Genomic DNA, 24435 nt, shown 5'->3' on the forward strand with positions numbered 1-24435 from the left:
CCAAATTACCACATTGCATGCACATTTCTCAACAATAGACATTACAATTTTAGCACAAAGAACTATATTATTAGTTAAAAAAAATACATTATTATCTGCATATATTAATGAAAATTAACATATAAGAAAATACAATCTAGGATTCTAATATTTATATGCGCTATAAGTAAGTATATAAGTTTAGTATAAATATTTGAATCATATTTGTCATCCAATAAATAATCAGGACCTAATGTCGATTGATCCCGATCTATCGAACTGAGATAATTCAAGGGCGGCAATTTATCCGTGCATACCTTGCCGACGAAGGCGCAGGCGCCGTCGAGCTTGGAGATAACCCATGCAACGTTGGCGGGCGCGTCTCCGGGCACCGTCACGAAGCCTTCAAACTCGGCGAGTGAGACGCTGAACACGTCCGACATGATATCAATCAGAATCTCACCAAAAGAGACGATGAGGCCGGTCGCTGTAGCGCCGGCCACAGGAGAGGAACACCATCACCGAGTGACGCAATTGGAACTTGGCTTAAAAAACGAGAACAAGGGCACTACTGAAGGAATCGATCCAGCTCGGGAGGAAATGTGTTGTTGGGTGGGTTTGGGAGTCGAAGAGGGCGGACTTATAAAGGGTTGCGGGCAGTTTAGCTTAGTCGAAGGGTCCAATTATCTTCTTACTCCGGTTTGGATAATCATGAGAAATTGTTCAGTTCATGAATGATTTACCTTGAGAATACATTTTTTCCTTTTTTATGTGAGAATCAATTAGAGATAAAGAAGTGCCCAACCGCCAACCTGTCTCAATGGCATCTCCATAAGGCACGGGGGACAGCTCTTGAGCGGTGGCCGGCAGCATGCTGAAGTGGCAGTTGGGCAGTGCCAGAACAAAGCAAGCACATCAAAACACACAGACCAACACACATTTAAGCATGTGCACCGTCGCACGGGAGGTACTGAACCTCCATCTTTTTGGCTGATCTCGCATTGCATGCAGGCTCCACAGCCCCCCGCTGGGCGCAGTCCATGGCATTGGCGTCGACGCATCCACAGTGACACCCGACGTACACCTCAGATAGGGGCATCCACGCGGTGGCATAGGCGCCGTATTTTGTGGCCATCGCAACTGCACCAGGGGCTGGGGTGGGGGAGGAGACGATGCTAGCATAGGGGAAAGTTTGAATGTGGCTGCCGCGTGGGAGCCCTCACCGCCTCGACTCACCATGGATGTCATGCGCCTGCAAAAAATCGCGTTCAAGCTTGAGCGGCACAAGAAAGTTTGTGCGGCAATCCTCAGGGGAAGAAAGGTGTGGCCGACAGAGAGGGGGAGGTGCGGCTAGGGGGGTAGGGATAGGGCCTGTTGCCGGTCGAAAGGGAATAAGGGCGATGGAGGCGCCACTGAGTGGAGGATGTTGGGGAACGTAGCAGAAATTCAAAATTTTCTACGCATCACCAAGATCAATCTATGGAGTAATCTAGCAACGAAGGGAAGGAGAGTGCATCTACATACCCTTGTAGATCGCTAAGCGGAAGCGTTCAAGTGAACGGGGTTGATGGAGTCGTACTCGTTGTGATCCAAATCACCGATGATCCTAGTGCCGAATGGACGGCACCTCCGTGTTCAACACACGTACAGCCCGGTGACGTCTCCTACGCCTTGATCCGGCAAGGGGAGAAGGAAAGGTTGGGAAGACTCCATCCAGCAGCAGCACGACGGCGTGGTGGTGGTGGAGGAGCGCGGGACTCCAGCAGGGCTTCGCCAAGCACTACGAGAGACGAGGAGGAAGAGAGGTAGGGCTGCGCCAGGGAGAGGTCAAAACTCATGTATTGGCAGCCCCAAAGACCTCAACTATATATAGGGGAGAGGGAGGGGGCTGCGCCCCCTCTAGGGTTCCCACCCCAAGGGGTGCGGCAGCCCCAAAACCCATCTGGGCGGCGGCCAAGGGGGGGAAGAGGGGGAGACTTGCTCCCCAAGTAAGTTGGAGGCGCCCCCTCCCTAAACCCTAGGCGCCTTGGGCCCTTGTGGGGGGCGGGTCGCACCAGCCATCTTGGGGCTGGTCCCCTCCCACACTTGGCCCATGCTGCCCTCTGGGGCCGGTGGCCCCACTTGGTGGACCCCCGGGACCCTCCCGGTGGTCCCGGTACATTACCGATAGCAACCGAAACCTTTCCGGTGACCAAAACAGGACTTCCCATATATAAATCTTTACCTCCGGACCATTCCGGAACTCCTCGTGATGTCCGGGATCTCATTCGGGACTCCGAACAATATTCAGTAACCACGTATATCTATTCCCTATAACCCTAGCGTCATCGAACCTTAAGTATGTAGACCCTACGGGTTCGGGAACCATGCAGACATGACCGAGAGACCTGTCCGGCCAATAACCAACAACGGGATCTGAATACCCATGTTGGCTCCCACATGTTCCACGATGATCTCATCGGATGAACCACGATGTCGAGGATTCAATCAATCCCGTATACAATTCCCTTTGTCTAGCGGTACGATACTTGCCCGAGATTCGATTGTCGGTATCCCGATACCTTGTTCAATCTCGTTACCGGCAAGTCTCTTTACTCGTTCCGTAACACATCATCCCGTGATCAACTCCTTGGTCACATTGTGCACATTATGATGATGTCATACCGAGTGGGCCCAGAGATACCTCTCCGTTTATACGGAGTGATAAATCCCAGTCTCGATTCGTGCCAACCCAACAGACACTTTCGAAGATACCTGTAGTGTACCTTTATAGCCACCCAGTTATGTTGAGTCTCGATTCGTGCCAACCCAACAGACACTTTCGGAGATACCTGTAGTGTACCTTTATAGCCACCCAGTTACGTTGTGACGTTTGGCACACCCAAAGCACTCATACGGTATCCGGGAGTTGCACAATCTCATGGTCTAAGGAAATGATACTTGACATTAGAAAAGCTTTAGCAAACGAACTACACGATCTTGTGCTAGGCTTAGGATTGGGTCTTGTCCATCACATCATTCTCCTAATGATGTGATCCCGTTATCAACGACATCCAATGTCCATGGTCAGGAAACCGTAATCATCTATTGATCAACGAGCTAGTCAACTAGAGGCTTACTAGGAACATGGTGTTGTCTATGTATCGACACATGTATCTGAGTTTCCTATCAATACAATTATAGCATGGATAATAAACGATTATCATGAACAATGAAATATAATAATAATAACTAATTTATTATTGCCTCTAGGGCATATTTCCAACAGTCTCCCACTTGCACTATAGTCAATAATCTAGTTCACATCACCATGTGATTAACACTCACAGGTCACATCGCCATGTGACCAACATCCAAGAGTCTACTAGACTCAATGATCTAGTTCACATCACTATGTGATAAACACTCAAAGAGTTCTGGGTTTGATCATGTTATGCTTGTAAGAGAGGTTGTAGTCAATGGGTCTTGCCATATTAGATCCCTATGTATTTCGCAAAACTTTATGTCATATCATAGATGCTGCTACCACGTTCCACTTGGAGCTATTCCAAATTATTGCTCCATTATACGTATCCGGTATCTCTACTCAGAGCTATCCAGATAGGTGTTAAGCTTGCATCGATGTAACTCTTTACGTCGAACTCTTTATCACCTCCATAACCGAGAAACATTTCCTTATTCCTCTAAGGATAATTTTGACCGCTATCTGGTGATATACTCCTAGATCACCTTTGTACCCTCTTGCCAGACATGTGGCAAGGCACACATCAGGTGCGGTACTTCAGCATGGCATACCGTATAGAGCCTATGACAAAAGCGTAGGGGACGACCTTCGTCCTTTCTCTTTCTTCTGTCGTGGTCAAGCTTTGAGTCTTACTCAACTTCACACCTTACAACTCAGGTAAGAACCCCTTCTTTGACTGATCTATTTTGAACTCCTTCAAAAACATGTCAAGGTGTGTGTTCTTTGAAAGTACCATCAGGCGTCTTGATCTATCTCTATAGATCTTGATGCCCAATATGTAAGCAGCTTTATCCAGGTCTTCCTTTGAAAAACACTCTTTAAACAACCGTTTATGCTTTCCAGAAATTCTACATTATTTCGGATCAACAATATGTCATCCACATATACTTATCAGAAATGTTATAGTGCTCCCACTCACTTTCTTGTAAATACAAGTTTGTAACAAACATTGTATAAACCTAAAAACTTTGATCACTCCATCAAAACATATATTCCAATTTTGAGATGCTTGCTCTAGTCCATAGAAGGATTGCTAGAGCCAGCATACCTTTTAGCATCCTTAGGATCGACAAAACTTTGATTGTATCACATACAACTCTTTCTTACGAAAACTTGGTAAGAAAACTTGTTTTGACATCCATCTATAAGATTTCATAATCAAAAAATACAGCTAATGCTAACATGATTCTGACGGACTTAAGCATCGCTACGGGTGAGAAATTCTCATCGTAGTCAACTCCTTGAACTTGTGAAAAGACTCTTTCCCACAAGTCGAGCTTCATAGACGGTAACATTACCGCCCACGTCCGTGTTCTTCTTAAAGATCCATTTATCTCAATGGCTTGCCGATCATCGGGCAAGTCCACCAAAGTCCATACTTTGTTCTGATATATGGATCCTATCTCGGATTTCATGGCTTCTAACCATTTGTCGGAATACGGGCCCACCATCGCTTCTCCATAGCTCGTAGGTTCATTGTTGTCTAACAACATGATATCTAAGACAGGATTACCGTACCACTCAGGAGTAGTACATATCCTGGTCGACCTACGAGGTTCGATAGCAACTTGATTCGAAGCTTCATGATCACTATCATTAACTTCCTATTCAACAGACGTAGGCTCCACAGAAAACATCTTTCTATGTTGCATCACCCTCTGGTTGAAGTAAAGGTTCGACAACCTCATCAAGTTCTATCTTCCTCCCACTCAATTCTTTTGAGAGAAACTCCTTCTCGAGAAAGGACCCGTTCTTAGCAACAAACAATCTGCCCTCGGATCTGAGATAGAAGGTATACCCAACTGTCACCTGTGGGTATCCTATGAAGATGTGTTTGTCCGCTTTGGGTTCGAGCTTCTCCGGCTGAAGCCTTAAGCATCACAGCCCCAAACATTAAGAAACGACAACTTTGGTTTCTTGCCAAACCAATGTTCATATGATGTCGTCTCAATGGACTTAGATGGTGTCCTATCTAAAGTGAATGCAGCTGTCTCTAACGCATAACCTCAAAATGAAAACGGTAGATTGGTAAGAGACATCATAGATCGCACCATATCTCATAGGGTTCGATTACGACGTCCGGACACACCATTACCTTGTGGTGTCCCAGGTGGCTTCAACTGTGAAACAATTCCACAATGTCTTAAGTGATTGCCAAACTCATAACTCAGAAAATCCCCTTTTGATCAGATTGTAGGAACATGATCTTGTTGTTATGATGATTCTTAACTTCACTCTGAAATCGCTTGAACTTTTCAAACGTTTCAGACTTGTGCTTCATTAGGTAGATATACCTATATCTACCCAAATCGTCAGTGAAGATGAGAAAATAGCGATATCCACCGCACGCTTCAATTCTCATTGGATCACATGCATCAGCATGCATGATTTCCAACAAGTGACTTGCCCGTTTCATTTTACCTGAAAGCGGGGTCTTAGTCATCCTGCCAATGAGGCATGGCTCGCATGTGTCAAGCGATTCAAAATCAAGTGACTCCAAACATCCATCGACATGGAGTTTCTTCATGCATCTTACGCCAATATGACCTAAGCGGCAGTGCCACGAGAAAGTGGTACTATCATTATTAACTCTACATCTTTTGGTGTGAACATGTGTATTACCACGACCGAGATTCACTGAACCATTCACATAGGGTGCATGACCATGAAAGGTATTATTCATGTAAACAGAATAACCATTATTCTCTAATTTAAATGAATAACCATATTGCAATGAACATGATCTAATCATATTCATGCTCAACGTAGACACCTACTAACATTTATCTAGGTTCAATACTAATCCCGAAGGCAGTTGGAGTGTGCGATGGTGATCTCATCAACTTTGGAAACACTTCCAACACACATCGTCACCTCGCCCTTAGCCAGTCTCCGTTTAGTCCGTAGCTTTTGCTTCAAGTCACCAATAATAGTAACTGAACCGGTATCCAATACCCAGGTGCTACCAGGAGTACTAGTGAGGTACACATTAATAACACGTATATACTTTGTTGAAGTTTCCAGCCTTCTTATCTACCATGCATTTGGGGTAATTCCGCTACCAGTGACCGTTCCCCTTGCAATAGAAGCACTTAGTCTCGGGTTTGGGTTCAACCTCGGGTTCCTTCACTTGAGCGGCAACTGGTTTGCCATCCATATGAAGTTTCCCTTCTAGCCCTTGCCCTTCTTGAAACCAGTGGTCTTGTTAAACCATCAACACTTGATGCTCCTGCTTGATTTCTACCTTTTGCGGTCTTAAGCACCGCGAACAGCTCCGGGATCAACTCCATCCCTTGCATGTCATAGTTCATCATGAAGATCTAGTAGCTTAGTGATAGTGTCTAGAGAACTCTATCAATCACTATCTTATCTGGAACTTTAACTCCCACTTGATTTAAGTGATTGTAGCACCCGGACATTCTGAGCGCATGCTCACTAGCTGAGCTATTCTCCTCCATCTTGTTGGCAAAAGAACTTGTCAGAGGTCTCACACCTCTCAACACGGGCATGAGCCTGAAATCCCAATTTCAGCTCTTGGAACATCTCATATGTTCTATGGCGTTCAAAACGTCATTGGAATCCCGATTCTAAGCCGTAAAGTATGGTGCACTAAACTATCAAGTAGTCATCGGGATGTGTCTGTCAGGTGTTCAGAACATCCACAGACGACATTGTAGGGGTTTGCACATCGAGCGGTGCATCAAAGACATAAGCCTTCTGTGTAGCAGTGCGGACACTCCTCGGATTACGGACCTAGTCCGCATCATTGCTTATAATATGTTTCAATTTAATCTTTCTCTAGGAATGTATTGAAACAGGGAGCTACAACGTGAGCTATTTATCTACAACATATTTGCGAAGACAATTCAGACTATGTTCATGACAATTGAGTTCATCTAATGAACTCCCACTCAGATAGACATCCCTCTAGTCATCTAAGTGAAACATGATCCGAGTCAACTAGGCCGTGCCCGATCATCACGTGAGACGGACTAGTCAACATCGGTGAACATCTTCATGTTGATCGTATCTTCTATATGACTCATGCTCGACCTTTCGGTCTTCCGTGTTCCGAGGCCATGTCTGTACATGCTAGGCTCGTCAAGTCAACCTAAGTGTATTGCGTGTGTAAATCTGGCTTACACCCGTTGTGTTCGAACGTTAGAATCTATCACACCTGATCATCACGTGGTGCTTCGAAACAACGAACCTTCGCAATGGTGCATAGTTAGGGGGAACACTTTTCTTGAAATTTTAGTGAGGGATCATCTTATTTAAGCTACCGTCGTTCTAAGCAAATAAGATGTAGAACATGATAAACATCACATGCAATCAAATAGTGACATGATATGGCCAATATCATTTTGCTCCTTTTGATCTCCATCTTCGGGGCTCCATGATCATCGTTGTCACTGGCATGACACCATGATCTCCATCATCATGATCTCCATCATTGTGTCTTCTTGAAGTTGTCTCGTCATCTATTACTTCTACTACTATGGCTAACGCTTTAGCAATAAAGTAAAGTAATTACATGACGTTTATGTTGACACGCAGGTCATAAATAAATAAAGACAATTCCTATGGCTCCTGCCGGTTGTCATACTCATCGACATGCAAGTCGTGATTCCTATTACAAGAACATGATCAATCTCATACATCACATATATCATTCATCACATCCTTTTGGCCATATCACATCACAAGGCATATGCTGCAAAAACAAGGTAGACGTCCTCTAATTGTTGTTGCAAGTTTTTACGTGGCTGATATAGGTTTCTAGCAAGAACGTTTCTTACCTACGTGAAAACCACAATGTGATATGCCAATTTCTATTTGCCCTTCATAAGGACCCTTTTCATCGAATCCGATCCGACTAAAGTGGGAGAGACAGACACCCGCTAGCCACCTTATGCAACTAGTGCATGTCAGTCGGTGGAACCAGTCTCACGCAAGAGTACGTGTAAGGTCGGTCCGGGCCGCTTCATCCCACGATGCCGCTGAATCAAGATAAGACTAGTAACAGCAAGTAAATTGACAATATCGACACCCACAACTGCTTTGTGTTCTACTCGTGCATAGAAACTACGCATAGACCTAGCTCATGATGCCACTATTGGGGAACGTAGCAGAAATTCAAAAATTTCTACGCATCACCAAGATCAATCTATGGAGTAATCTAGCAACGAAGGGAAGGAGAGTGCATCTACATACCCTTGTAGATCGCTAAGCGGAAGCATTCAAGTGAACGGGGTTGATGGAGTCGTACTCGTCGTGATCCAAATCACCGATGATCCTAGTGCCGAACGGACGGCACCTCCGTGTTCAACACACGTATAGCCCGGTGACGTCTCCTACGCCTTGATCCAGCAAGGGGAGAAGGAGAGGTTTGGGAAGACTCCATCCAGCAGCAGCACGACGGCGTGGTAGTGGTGGAGGAGCGCGGGACTCCAGCAGGGCTTCGCCAAGCACTACGAGAGACGAGGAGGAAGAGAGGTAGGGCTGCGCCAGGGAGAGGTCAAAACTCATGTATTGGCAGCCCCAAAGACCTCAACTATATATAGGGGAGAGGGAGGGGGCTGCGCCCCCTCTAGGGTTCCCACCCCAAGGGGTGCGGCAGCCCCAAAACCCATCTGGGCGGCGGCCAAGTGGGAGAAGAGGGGGAGACTTGCCCCCCAAGTAAGTTGGAGGCGCCCCCTCCCTAAACCCTAGGCACCTTGGGCCCTTGTGGGGGGGCGCACCAGCCCATATTGGGGCTGGTCCCCTCCCACACATGGCCCATATTGGGGCTGGTCCCGGTACATTATCGACCGCAACCGAAACCTTTCCGGTGACCAAAACAGGACTTCCCATATATAAATCTTTACCTCCGGACCATTCCGGAACTCCTCGTGATGTCCGGGATCTCATCCGGGACTCCGAACAACATTCGGTAACCACGTATATCTATTCCCTATAACCCTAGCGTCATCGAACCTTAAGTGTGTAGACCCTATGGGTTCGGGAACCATGCAGACATGACCGAGACACCTCTCCGGCCAATAACCAACAGCGGGATCTGGATACCCATGTTGGCTCCCACATGTTCCACGATGATCTCATCGGATGAACCACGATGTCGAGGATTCAATCAATCCCGTATACAATTCCATTTGTCTAGCGGTACGATACTTGCCCGAGATTCGATCGTCGGTATCCCGATACCTTGTTCAATCTCGTTACCGGCAAGTCTCTTTACTCGTTCTGTAACACATCATCCCGTGATCAACTCCTTGGTCACATTGTGCACATTATGATGATGTCCTACCGAGTGGGCCCAGAGATACATCTCCGTTTATACGGAGTGACAAATCCCAGTCTCGATTCATGCCAACCCAACAGACACTTTCGGAGATACCTGTAGTGTACCTTTATAGCCACCCAGTCACGTTGTGACGTTTGGCACACCCAAAGCACTCATACGGTATCCGGGAGTTGCACAATCTCATGGTCTAAGGAAATGATACTTGACATTAGAAAAACTTTAGCAAACGAACTACACGATCTTGTGCTAGGCTTAGGATTGGGTCTTGTCCATCACATCATTCTCCTAATGATGTGATCCCGTTATCAACGACATCCAATGTCCATGGCCAGGAAACCGTAACCATCTATTGATCAACGAGCTAGTCAACTAGAGGCTTACTAGGGACATGGTGTTGTCTATGTATCTACACATGTATCTGAGTTTCCTATCAATACAATTATAGCATGGATAATAAACGATTATCATGAACAATGAAATATAATAATAATAACTAACTTATTATTGCCTCTAGGGCATATTTCCAACAGTCTCCCACTTGCACTAGAGTCAATAATCTAGTTCACATCACCATGTGATTAACACTCACAGGTCACATCGCCATGTGACCAACATCCAAGAGTCTACTAGACTCAATGATCTAGTTCACATCACTATGTGATAAACACTCAAAGAGTTCTGGGTTTGATCATGTTATGCTTGTAAGAGAGGTTGTAGTCAATGGGTCTTGCCATATTAGATCCCTATGTATTTCGCAAAACTTTATGTCATATCATAGATGCTGCTACCACGTTCCACTTGGAGCTATTCCAAATTATTGCTCCATTATACGTATCCGGTATCTCTACTCAGAGCTATCCAGATAGGTGTTAAGCTTGCATCGATGTAACTCTTTACGTCGAACTCTTTATCACCTCCATAACCGAGAAACATTTCCTTATTCCTCTAAGGATAATTTTGACCGCTATCTGGTGATATACTCCTAGATCACCTTTGTACCCTCTTGCCAGACATGTGGCAAGGCACACATCAGGTGCGGTACTTCAGCATGGCATACCGTATAGAGCCTATGACAAAAGCATAGGGGACGACCTTCGTCCTTTCTCTTTCTTCTGTCGTGGTCAAGCTTTGAGTCTTACTCAACTTCACACCTTACAACTCAGGTAAGAACCCCTTCTTTGACTGATCTATTTTGAACTCCTTCAAAAACATGTCAAGGTGTGCGTTCAAGTACCATCAGGCGTCTTGATCTATCTCTATAGATCTTGATGCCCAATATGTAAGCAGCTTTATCCAGGTCTTCCTTTGAAAAACACTCTTTAAACAACCGTTTATGCTTTCCAGAAATTCTACATTATTTCGGATCAACAATATGTCATCCACATATACTTATCAGAAATGTTATAGTGCTCCCACTCACTTTCTTGTAAATACAAGTTTGTAACAAACATTGTATAAACCTAAAAACTTTGATCACTCCATCAAAACATATATTCCAATTTTGAGATGCTTGCTCTAGTCCATAGAAGGATTGCTAGAGCCAGCATACCTTTTAGCATCCTTAGGATCGACAAAACTTTGATTGTATCACATACAACTCTTTCTTACGAAAACTTGGTAAGAAAACTTGTTTTGACATCCATCTATAAGATTTCATAATCAAAAAATACAGCTAATGCTAACATGATTCTGACGGACTTAAGCATCGCTACGGGTGAGAAATTCTCATCGTAGTCAACTCCTTGAACTTGTGAAAAGACTCTTTCCCACAAGTCGAGCTTCATAGACGGTAACATTACCGCCCACGTCCGTGTTCTTCTTAAAGATCCATTTATCTCAATGGCTTGCCGATCATCGGGCAAGTCCACCAAAGTCCATACTTTGTTCTGATATATGGATCCTATCTCGGATTTCATGGCTTCTAACCATTTGTCGGAATACGGGCCCACCATCGTTTCTCCATAGCTCGTAGGTTCATTGTTGTCTAACAACATGATATCTAAGACAGGATTACCGTACCACTCAGGAGTAGTACATATCCTGGTCGACCTACGAGGTTCGATAGCAACTTGATTCGAAGCTTCATGATCACTATCATTAACTTCCTATTCAACAGACGTAGGCTCCACAGAAAACATCTTTCTATGTTGCATCACTCTCTGGTTGAAGTAAAGGTTCGACAACCTCATCAAGTTCTATCTTCCTCCCACTCAATTCTTTCGAGAGAAACTCCTTCTCGAGAAAGGACCCATTCTTAGCAACAAACAATCTGCCCTTAGATCTGAGATAGAAGGTATACCCAACTGTCACCTGTGGGTATCCTATGAAGATGTGTTTGTCCGCTTTGGGTTCGAGCTTCTTCGGCTGAAGCCTTAAGCATCGCAGCCCCAAACATTAAGAAACGACAACTTTGGTTTCTTGCCAAACCAATGTTCATATGATGTCGTCTCAATGGACTTAGATGGTGTCCTATCTAAAGTGAATGCAGCTGTCTCTAACGCATAACCTCAAAATGAAAACGGTAGATTGGTAAGAGACATCATAGATCGCACCATATCGTTCGATTATGACGTCCGGACACACCATTACCTTTTGGTGTTCCAGGTGGCTTCAACTGTGAAACAATTCCATAATGTCTTAAGTGATTGCCAAACTCATAAATCAGAAAATCCCCTTTTGATCAGATCGTAGGAACATGATCTTATTGTTATGATGATTCTTAACTTCACTCTGAAATCGCTTGAACTTTTCAAACGTTTCAGACTTGTGCTTCATTAGGTAGATATACCTATATCTACCCAAATCGTCAGTGAAGATGAGAAAATAGCGATATCCACCGCACGCTTCAATTCTCATTGGATCACATGCATCAGCATGCATGATTTCCAACAAGTGACTTGCCCGTTTCATTTTACCTGAAAGCGGGGTCTTAGTCATCCTGCCAATGAGGCATGGCTCGCATGTGTCAAGCGATTCAAAATCAAGTGACTCCAAACATCCATCGACATGGAGTTTCTTCATGCATCTTATGCCAATATGACCTAAGCGGCAGTGCCACGAGAAAGTGGTACTATCATTATTAACTCTACATCTTTTTGCGTGAACATGTGTATTACCACGACCGAGATTCAATGAACCATTCACATAGGGTGCATGACCATGAAAGGTATTATTCATGTAAACAGAATAACCATTATTCTCTAATTTAAATGAATAACCGTATTGCAATGAACATGATCTAATCATATTCATGCTCAACGTAGACACCTACTAACATTTATCTAGGTTCAATACTAATCCCGACGGCAGATGGAGTGTGCGATGGTGATATCATCAACTTTGGAAACACTTCCAACACACATCGTCACCTCGCCCTTAGCCAGTCTCCGTTTAGTCCATAGCTTTTGCTTCAAGTCACCAATAATAGTAACTGAACCGGTATCCAATACCCAGGTGCTACCCGGAGTACTAGTGAGGTACACATTAATAACACGTATATACTTTGTTGAAGTTTCTAGCCTTCTTATCTACCATGCATTTGGGGTAATTCCGCTACCAGTGACCGTTTCCCTTGCAACAGAAGCACTTAGTCTCGGGTTTGGGTTCAACCTCGGGTTCCTTCACTTGAGCGGCAACTGGTTTGCCATCCATATGAAGTTTCCCTTCTAGCCCTTGCCCTTCTTGAAACCAGTGGTCTTGTTAAACCATCAACACTTGATGCTCCTGCTTGATTTCTACGTTTTGCGGTCTTAAGCACCGCGAACAGCTCCGGGATCAACTCCATCCCTTGCATGTCATAGTTCATCACGAAGATCTAGTAGCTTAGTGATAGTGTCTAGAGAACTCTATCAATCACTATCTTATCTGGAAGTTTAACTCCCACTTGATTTAAGTGATTGTAGCACCCAGACATTCTGAGCGCATGCTCACTAGCTGAGCTATTCTCCTCCATCTTGTTGGCAAAAGAACTTGTCAGAGGTCTCACACCTCTCAACACGGGAATGAGCCTGAAATCCCAATTTCAGCTCTTGGAACATCTCATATGTTCTATGGAGTTCAAAACGTCATTGGAATCCCGATTCTAAGCCGTAAAGTATGGTGCACTAAACTATCAAGTAGTCATCGAGATGTGTCTGTCAGGTGTTCACAACATCCACAGACGACGTTGTAGGGGTTTGCACATCGAGCGGTGCATCAAAGAAGTAAGCCTTCTGTGTAGTAGTGAGGACACTCCTCGGATTACGGACCTAGTCCGCATCATTGCTTATAATATCTTTCAACTTAATCTTTCTCTAGGAATGTATTGAAACAGGGAGCTACAACGTGAGCTATTTATCAACAACATATTTGCGAAGACAATTCAGACTATGTTCATGATAATTGAGTTCATCTAATGAACTCCCACTCAGATAGACATCCCTCTAGTCATCTAAGTGAAACATGATCCGAGTCAACTAGGCCGTGCCCGATCATCACGTGAGACGGACTAGTCAACATCGGTGAACATCTTCATGTTGATCGTATCTTCTATACGACTCATGCTCGACCTTTCGGTCTTCCGTGTTCCGAGGCCATGTCTGTACATGCTAGGCTCGTCAAGTCAACCTAAGTGTATTGCGTGTGTAAATCTGGCTTACACCCGTTGTATTCGAACGTTAGAATCTATCACACCCGATCATCACGTGGTGCTTCGAAACAACGAACCTTCGCAACGGTGCACAGTTAGGGGGAACACTTTTCTTGAAATTTTAGTGAGGGATCATCTTATTTAAGCTACCGTCGTTCTAAGCAAATAAGATGTAGAACATGATAAACATCACATGCAATCAAATAGTGACATGATATGGCCAATATCATTTTGCTCCTTTTGATCTCCATCTTCGGGGATCCATGATCATCGTTGTCACTGGCATGACACCATGATCTCCATCATCATGATCTCCATCATCGTGTCTTCTTGAAGTTGTCTCGTCATCTATTACTTCTACTACTATGGCTAACGCTTTAGCAATAAAGTAAAGTAATTACATGACGTTTATGTTGACACGCAGGTCATAAATAAATAAAGACAATTCCTATGGCTCCTGCCGGTTGTCATACTCATCGACATGCAAGTCGTGATTCCTATTACAAGAACATGATCAATCTCATACATCACATATATCATTCATCACATCCTTTTGGCCATATCACATCACAAGGCATATGCTGCAAAAACAAGTTAGACGTCCTCTAATTGTTGTTGCAAGTTTTTACGTGGCTGATATAGGTTTCTAGCAAGAACGTTTCTTACCTATGTGAAAACCACAACGTGATATGCCAATTTCTATTTACCCTTCATAAGGACCCTTTTCATCGAATCCGATCCGACTAAAGTGGGAGATACAGACACCCGCTAGCCACCTTATGCAACTAGTGCATGTCAGTCGGTGGAACCAGTCTCACGCAAGAGTACGTGTAAGGTCGGTCTGGGCCGCTTCATCCCACGATGCCGCTGAATCAAGATAAGCCTAGTAATGGCAAGTAAATTGACAATATCGACGCCCACAACTGTTTTGTGTTCTACTCGTGCATAGAAACTACGCATAGACCTAGCTCATGATGCCACTGTTGGGGAACGTAGCAGAAATTCAAAATTTTCTACGCATCACCAAGATCAATCTATGGAGTAATCTAGCAACGAAGGGAAGGAGAGTGCATCTACATACCCTTGTACATCGCTAAGCGAAAGCGTTCAAGTGGACGGGGTTGATGGAGTTGTACTCGTCGTGATCCAAATCACCGATGATCCTAGTGCCGAACGGACGGCACCTCCGTGTTCAACACACGTACAGCCCGGTGACGTCTCCTATGCCTTGATCCAGCAAGGGGAGAAGGAGAGGTTGGGGAAGACTCCATCCAGCAGCAGCACGACGGCGTGGTGGTGGTGGAGGAGCGCGGGACTTCAGCAGGGCTTCGCCAAGCACTACGAGAGACGAGGAGGAAGAGAGGTAGGGCTGCGCCAGGGAGAGGTCAAAACTCATGTATTGGCAGCCCCAAAGACCTCAACTATATATAGGGGAGAGGGAGGGGGCTGCGCCCCCTCTAGGGTTCCCACCCCAAGGGGCGCGGCAGCCCCAAAACCCATCTGGGCGGCGGCCAAGGGGGGAAGAGGGGGAGACTTGCTCCCAAGTAAGGTGGAGGCGTCCCCTCCCTAAACCCTAGGCGCCTTGGGCCCTTGTGGGGGGGGGGCACCAGCCCATATTGGGGCTGGTCCCCTCCCACACTTGGCCCATGCTGCCCTCTGGGGCCGGTGGCCCCACTTGGTGGACCCCCGGGACCCTCCCGGTGGTCCCGGTACATTACCGATAGCAACCGAAACCTTTCCGGTGACCAAAACAGGACTTCCCATATATAAATCTTTACCTCCGGACCATTCCGGAACTCCTCGTGATGTCCGGGATCTCATTTGGGACTCCGAACAACATTCGTTAACCACGTATATCTATTCCCTATAACCCTAGTGTCATCGAACCTTAAGTGTGTAGACCCTACGGGTTCGGGAACCATGCAGACATGACCGAGACACCTCTCCGGCCAATAACCAACAGCGCGATCTGGATACCCATGTTGGCTCCCACATGTTCCACGATGATCTCATCGGATGAACCACGATGTCGAGGATTCAATCAATCCCGTATACAATTCCCTTTGTCTAGCGGTATGATACTTGCCCGAGATTCGATCGTCGGTATCCCGATACCTTGTTCAATCTCGTTACCGGCAAGTCTCTTTACTCGTTCCATAACACATCATCCCGTGATCAACTCCTTGGTCACGTTGTGCACATTATGATGATGTCCTACCGAGTGGGCCCAGAGATACCTCTCCGTTTATATGGAGTGACAAATCCCAGTCTCGATTCATGCCAACCCAACAGACACTTTCGGAGATACCTGTAGTGTACCTTTATAGCCACCCAGTTACGTTGAGTCTCGATTCGTGCCAACCCAACAGACACTTTCGGAGATACCTGTAGTGTACCTTTATAGCCACCCAGTCACGTTGTGACGTTTGGCACACCCAAAGCACTCATACGGTATCCGGGAGTTGCACAATCTCATGGTCTAAGGAAATGATACTTGACATTAGAAAAACTTTAGCAAACGAACTACACGATCTTGTGCTAGGCTTAGGATTGGGTCTTGTCCATCACATCATTCTCCTAATGATGTGATCCCGTTATCAACGACATCCAATGTCCATGGTCAGGAAACCGTAACCATCTATTGATCAACGAGCTAGTCAACTAGAGGCTTACTAGGGACATGGTGTTGTCTATGTATCTACACATGTATCTGAGTTTCCTATCAATACAATTATAGCATGGATAATAAACGATTATCATGAACAATGAAATATAATAATAATAACTAATTTATTATTGCCTCTTGGGCATATTTCCAATAGAGGAGAGCTCGAGACTAGGAACCTTCTAGGGAGGTCGCTGGACGCGAAAAGATCGAGAGGTCTCATTGACAATGGCGGCCCACACGGCAACCTATTTGCCCAGCCCTGTGTATAGTAGCAATCACAGTCAAAATTGTTGACCAAAATCAAAATTGGACAGCTTTGATTCTCAGCTCTTCAACCCCTTGGGAGCTTAGTGATGTAGAAGATTACTGCAGCGGATAACAAATGGGAGAGCGATTCATCCAGCTTTGAAAATACATAGGAATATGGTTAAGAAGAACATGCAGATCATTACAGGAAATAAATAGAAAGAAAATATGAAAATGCAGAGTATCGCAACTCGCAAGCATAGGTAACTTATTATAAGATTCAAGGATTTTCCACCACAGGAGTGCCTCACAAGTGACCAAAGCAAACGAATTGAAGTGAAGTGACTACCGACTAAATAGCAACCCTTTTTAACTAACATTGAACAAAGCCACAGTGTCATGGACCAGAACATCAAAATACAGAAGAAAACCAAGCTGCGTAGAAGATCTGACCCATACTTAACAGTTCACTTATATGAAAGTATTGGTGGCATGCAAACTCGGTAGGCAATTACGGTGCTGCTTTTAGCAAACCATCTGACAGCCATTCCATGTAACTGGGGATATAAGGTTCACATCGGAGATTAAAATCCCTCTCAAAACTGAAGATAACACGACATCTCTGGTTTTCCATATGGTATGACACAGGCTTTTCATTCCACCTATTGGTTTGGAAAAAGATCGATTTCCGTTCCATATCGACTGCGACAAATGTACACACCTCATCGTGGCCTATCATTCCCGACATGTCAGCTGTATGCTTCAAAGTCCACTGCCCGCTAGCATAATCTTCAAGAACCCACACTGAGAGCTGGCATTTGTCATTGCAGTAATCCATATGCATTGCATATAGGTGTCCCTAAGACTGTGCGATATAACCGTAATCTGAGGTGTCGGCTAGGCTGAGCGGCATTCGGAGTTTCCGCCAAGTATTCCCATCCATGTCCACCGTGATCACGAAAGAATCGTGGGTAGTCAGATGCAGCGCTCCGCCGAAGAAGACAGAGACTGAACAATTGTGATAGTCCACACTGGTGCGGTTGCGCCACTCGCTCTCCTTGGAAATCCACCACCCGGTTTCCGATGAGAAGATCTCCACTCTGGTGATCCCGTGGCCACGCACGAGGACGAACACCGCGAAGCGGGAGGGAACGAGTGGGTCAAAAGCCAAGCGGACGATGTTCTTCTTGTTCGGGTGCAGCTGCTTGGTGGAAGGTACAAGGGTCCACTCCTCGGTGGCCGGGTTGCACACGACGTACTCCACGCCGGCGGAGCCGGCTCGAGATGGTTTCTTCCAGCATTGGCAAAGGAGGAGGCCGCCGCAGCAGTCCACGGTCTGGACGCCCCCGTCCCACGTGCCGCGCACGGAAGGGAGGCCGGGGTCGACGAGGGCCTGGCCTCGCCCCGGCAGTTCGAGGAAGGGGAGCTCGTGCTTCCTATCGCGGCGGGCGTAGCAGAAGAAGCCCGATAGGGCCTGCGGCGACCTCTTCCGGAGGCCGGGGTCGGAGCAGAGGGCGAGCCATGGTTTGGACACGCACTTGAAGTGGCAGAGCGATCTGTAGGGCACACGCGCAAGGACCTCCACGAGAAGGTCGTCGGGGAGGCTCTCCACCGGCTGCTCCTCCTTCTTCCTGGACCTCTTTGCCATCGTCTCGTAGCGGTGGAGATCCAGCCGGATGACGGCGGCGGCGTACGTATCTGAAAGGGTTATGCGGAATTTGGGGGTTTAGACTAGTCACAATGGGAGTAACTTAACTAGTAACACTAACATCACACATTTCAATACAAGATTGCTTATGTGGCAGCTAATTAATGAGGAGAGAGGGGTTTGTGGTAACTTAGCTAGTTACTGTAACATCACATATTTCAAGGCATAATGAGTCTATAGCCTAATAAATGAACTCTTTCATGATACCACGCATATGTTACTACCCACTATGGAGGTAGTAACATAGACTAGTAACATCGGCAAGTTGCTACTCTATGTTACTCCCCACTGTGAGCAGTCTTATTGTGCTCCACCTCCTTGGGCCTTGGCCTCCTTTTCTTTAAAAAAATAAATGCCTTGGGCCTGGCCGAATAATATCTGGAGCGCATGTTGATCCAGTCGGTAACTTGGCCGAAACCCGTGAACCGATAAATTATTACAAAACCCTAAAAAAAGATAAATTGTCACAAAACAGTGGTCATTCACTCACTCAACCACATGAAACATGTGGTAAGCAATCCAAAAAATTCAAAAAAAATGGTCATTCACTCAAGAAAAAACGATGAACATTTTTAACCATGTTTAGTTATTTTGTAGGCACAAATAATATTTGCTCCCATACCACATCACTGCCACAAGGCAAAAAGCTCGGCACCGTCATTGCAGTGTCACACAAGAACAAGAAGATCATCGATGAGTACATCCGCATCCGCGTCGAGCATCAAGTGTACGAGCCAGTGAGGAAGTCCATTGACACAACCGACATTGGGGGCACTAATAAGATATATTTTGCTGTTAAATATGAAAAGTTGCCTAATTTTTGTTTCTGCTACGGCATCATGGGGCACACGACAACCTAGTTCTGTGGAGCCCCTAGCGAGCTACGGAAGAAGAACTTCTCCATCAACCTCAAGGTTCCTGCGCTTCCAAAGGACTTGCACGCTTCGGGGGCTTCGACCTGGCGGCTCCTTGATTATGGAGGGCTGTTGGTGGCCCCTGGAGATGCGGAAGCAGCGGGCAGGTCGAAGCTGCCGGAGAAGGTGGTCAAGGCAGTGACCACGACTGTCCAGAAGCTCATGGTCATTGTGGCGCCTTTGTTTCCCACTTCTGGTGGTGTGCAGAATTGTGGGGAGGAGACGCTGGGACTGGAGGTTCCCAGTACAGAGGCCTCTCTCTCTCAATGATGCTAGGATGAACATCACGTCTAGGCGGGCGAACGAGCCGGATCAGGATGATGTAGGGGTTAAGGGAGGCGCCTCCTCCATCATCTTAGTGCTTCTGAGACCCTTACCGCTACTGTGTTGCTACACAAAGAAGTTGCGGATGGTGCTCCTATAGTCAGCTAGGGTGACTTGGTGGATGTAGATGACACTAAAGGCGTGGGTGCTAGCTCCATCAACAGGAGCGCCCGTGCTGAAGAGGAGGCTGCTGACCCATCCAAGAGAACTGAATCTATCCGAGGTCGATGAAAAAGATTGTATAGAGATGAGCAGGGGGAGCGCGCTGCCGTTCATGGCTTGTGCGCCAAGCATGTGAAGTTTGGGCTCCCAACTCTCCCAGATAGCTGCAGCGACATGTCCAACCGCAAGGGTGCCTTTGCAGCCACCCTAGAGAGCACGGTGGGTAGCAAGACGAGTATTCTTGATGATCAAAACTTAGTGTTTAGCATGGATAGCACTAGTTCAGAGAGCTTAGAGTATAAGAATGCAAATGGTCAAACCTTAGTGCTTTTGTTCGTTCTTTCTTTGCAAATAAGAAGCTTGATAAGTCTCGTCTCATTGATGTGAAAAAAGAAGCCTTGAGTATATCTAGGATGATCAAGAATTTTAAATTGCAAGAATTAACCGGCTAGCCAATGGGGTGGCTCACGAAATTGTGAAGTTTAGCTTTATTAGTAGATCTAATGGCATTCTTGTTAATACTGTTCCGCCCTGCGTGACAAATTTTGTAATGAACAATTGTAATAATGTTTTAATTAATTAATATATGGGGTGTTTTTTTTCACAAAAAAATGCAGCTCATGTAGATGATCCCTAAAAAAACAAGACACATAGATACACAAGGCTTAACCTACGTCGATCTGACTATCCCACAAAAATATATATGAAAAACTACGTCAACCCGATCAAACCTGAAATCACCTACGGACTAGCAACAATAGCTAGGTGTGGCGGAGCGTGCCGTCTCCTGTAGTATTCATTGAACGCTAGCCTAAGTCCTTATAACATCAATGTCATTGGTGCTTTTAGTTTATTCCATTGCCTAAACTAAGGAGCCTTGTTGAGGAAGCCATCAATCATCCAACTCTTGAAGAAACCAAGTTTTGAATAAGTTAGCATGCCTTTCTGGCTTTCTCCAATCACTCGCCGTTTCACCATCACATAGAAAGAGCAACATGACTATTTGTGATACCATTATAAGCACCTTCAAATGTACAAGAGTGAATCCATAAAAAAGAAGATGTACAAGAGTGAAGAGTATTGTGACTGCAGATGTACGAGTGGGGACGAATCTTAGCCGTTGCATAAAAATCTGACGGTACTTAAAAAACTGACACCGAAGTGGAAAATAGTTGACCGATAATAAGTACACGCTCCGAAGGCCGAAGCAGCCCCCGAACGGCCAAACCCCGGATCGCATCGCAGTCCAGCAATGGCAGCCGCCAACGCCGACGCCGCGAAGCTCTCCGTCTCCTTTCAGGCCTTCGCGGCGCTCCTCGACTGCTGTGCGGCCACCGGCGGAGACTACGACGGGATACTCCTCGGCCGTGCCGCCCTCCCCCATTCCTTCTCCAACGACGATCCCGCCCCAACCCATATGGGTCGCCGGCCACTCCTCGCTCGCCCGACGCTCCGTCCTCTCCAACGCACTCGACTGCTTCAAGCCCTACTCCCCCGCTCGCCCGGGCACGGCCACCGTCGGCTTCTTCTCCTCCCGCCGCAGCGCGTGGGCGATGCGCCGCCCCTCCATGCGCGAGGCCGCCGTCGCCCGCTCCCTATCCAAATCCCTGGCCCTCACCCACCCCGTCGTGTTTCTTCTGTTGGCCCCCTCTGTCGCCTCCGACCACTCCATCCACTCGTTCGACCACCGCGCCTTCCTCCTCATTGATTCCCTCCTCGTCCCCACCTCCCTCACGATCGTCAACTCGGGTCCTCGTTTCCGGGGCCAGTACCAGTGCCACACCTTCACGGCGGAGTCGACAATGCCGTGGCCGCCGCGTCAGCCGACAAACATCGGAGAGCAGAAGGCGATGGATGGGATGATGGATGCGTTCCGGGATGCTGAGGATGTTGGACAGGTGGAGGAGATGTATTCCGGGATGCTAAGGAGGTTGGAGAGGCTTGCTCGGGAGGCGGAGGGGGGCAATAAGCGGCTGCTCCGTCAGGTTCGTTCAATGCTTTGCTTGTTGTGTTTCTGTAAAATTCATTTGTTTGGGTCCGTGGAAAAATGCATTGCTTTGGTTGTGCATCTGTTATCGGATTGTCATGAAACAACATTTTGCATGGCAAGCAATATTGTGCACATATTTGAGTCAGAATCCAAGGAAATTTGGCATTTTAGTTGGCAAACTGGATATAACTTACGTAGGTTTGATTGTCAAGACTTGCCTCCCCTTGAAATGCTAAGATAGAGTTGTCATGTGAATTACTCCCTCCGTCTCATAATATAATATCGTTTTTGACACTATTATGGGACGGAGGGAGTAGTTACCAGATAAAAAGGTTAAACCGGTCTCTGTTGGGCGTGCTGATTAGAACAGCATGGCCAACTAATACCAACTTCTTTGCGTGATCTATTTTTGCCTTTTTAAATCATATATTACTCATTAGAGAAACCCCTTTTCTTATTAAGCTAAGTGCTCATAAATTGTGTGAGAACAAGTAGCATTTGTTTGTTCAAAAGAGATTGCATGGATATGTAATATGCTTGCATTGCATATCCATGGCCTGTGTGTGCAATTGTGCATGTACAGGACATTGATTGTCACTTCATCTTATTGCAGCATTTGTAGATTTTGCTATGTTTTCAATAATTTGCACATGCAATCTCTTTCTTCAACAAAATTTGCATTCCTGCTAGCATCTGTCAGAATCTCATGAGGGCTGAGCTGCAAAATGTGAAAGTTAGATTGGGACCTCATAAGTGAGTTGGAGAAGTAGCTAATATGTCATTCTACATACGTCCTTTTGGAAAGCTCATTTCAAGAGCATTTCGATGTCTTGTGTCATAAATGTGACAATTTGAGCTATCAAAAGTCAAAACAAAGTGGTACTTCCCTCTTTCTACATGATTAGTTGGTAACACTTTGGGTAGTCACATGTACAAGCTATGCTATTTTGTGAGTTTAAGTGTTGACCTATAGCTATAGAAACTACTCCCTCCATCCCATTATATAAGAGCGTTTTTGACACTACACACTAGTGTCAAAAACGCTCTTATATTTTGGGACAGAGGGAGTAGGAAGTATTGTGCAACTAAACTACTGATGTTGCATTTAATCTTGTATTTCCTCCATCCAGGTTTATTAGGCCCCCTCTTATTTTGGGTAAAAGTTTGACCATAGATTTAACTAATAAAATGTATATTGTATTTCATAAAAAATTATACGGTGGAGAACTCTTTCGAGTACAAATCCAACAGTATACATTTTTGTTCATATTTGTTAGTCAAATGACCCAAATACGAGGGGGCCAATAAATCCAGTTGGAGAGAGTTCTTGAACCAATTGCCATTTTTTTTTGCTGACCGAAATGGTTACATCCTTCATGTATGTCATTTAAGGGTTGATTTAGAGATTAGGTGTCAATATTCTACTTTACATTGCGTTCATGTTGCTGGATAAGCTACGTGAGGTTGGACCATTGATGTTGTTGATCTTTGCTAGTGTATAGGTTTATTTGTTGACATGTGTGCACCTGTCTCTGTCTTGAACTTTAGTTTGTTTGAATGTGATATCGAAAACCATTAACCATGTAGTTTTGCATTAAAGGGAGCATCATCCAGACATGAACTAATACTCCCCCCGTAAACTAATATAAGAGCGTTTAGAACACTATTTTAGTGTTCTAAACGCTCTTATATTAATTTACAGAGGGAGTACTTCTATATCGTTTACAGATTCAGGTTTTAACATGTCTTGAGATTTAACAGGATGCATCGTTGTATGCTATTCTTATCATTTTGCTGTTGCTATCTCTACCAGTTCATTCCTTCACCATCAGTTTTGCAAGGATTATCTTTAGATATGTTACTGAGATCAGCACCAACTTTTTTGTTTACCATGTCTGTGCTGATGCTGTTTTGTAGGAAAATAAGAACTTATTGGCATGGAGAAAAATTGTTGGGCTGAAGACTTGGAAGTACGGGCCAAGATCTTGTTCTCAGTAAGGTAAACCTGACTTACCTATTACTTTGTTTCATACGTGTAACTAACTGCTATCCTTGATCATTCTGGTATTTGGCTACTCATTTCTTTTGCACCCTCGCTTCACCTCCCTTTTACTTCACTAATATTGGTTGGTTGAACTTGAATGTTCTACAGCATCACCTGATCAATTCTTATCTTCTGTTTGTATCTTATTTGTTTGCTTCCACGTGTGTGTTGGGCGAGAGTAAGGATATTTTTTTCCATGTAATCTCAGTATTCTTGTTCTTAGGG

At 45.4% G+C, this 24435-nt stretch overlaps 1 pseudogene; it reads left to right on the forward strand.

Moving 5' to 3' along the window:
• The first annotated feature begins 21428 nt into the window (after positions 1–21428).
• Positions 21429–24164, forward strand: LOC123048242 (uncharacterized; annotated as a pseudogene).
• The last annotated feature ends 271 nt before the right edge of the window (positions 24165–24435 follow it).

The sequence above is a fragment of the Triticum aestivum genome, chromosome 1A, assembly GCF_018294505.1.
Source record: "Triticum aestivum cultivar Chinese Spring chromosome 1A, IWGSC CS RefSeq v2.1, whole genome shotgun sequence".
NCBI lineage: Eukaryota > Viridiplantae > Streptophyta > Magnoliopsida > Poales > Poaceae > Triticum > Triticum aestivum.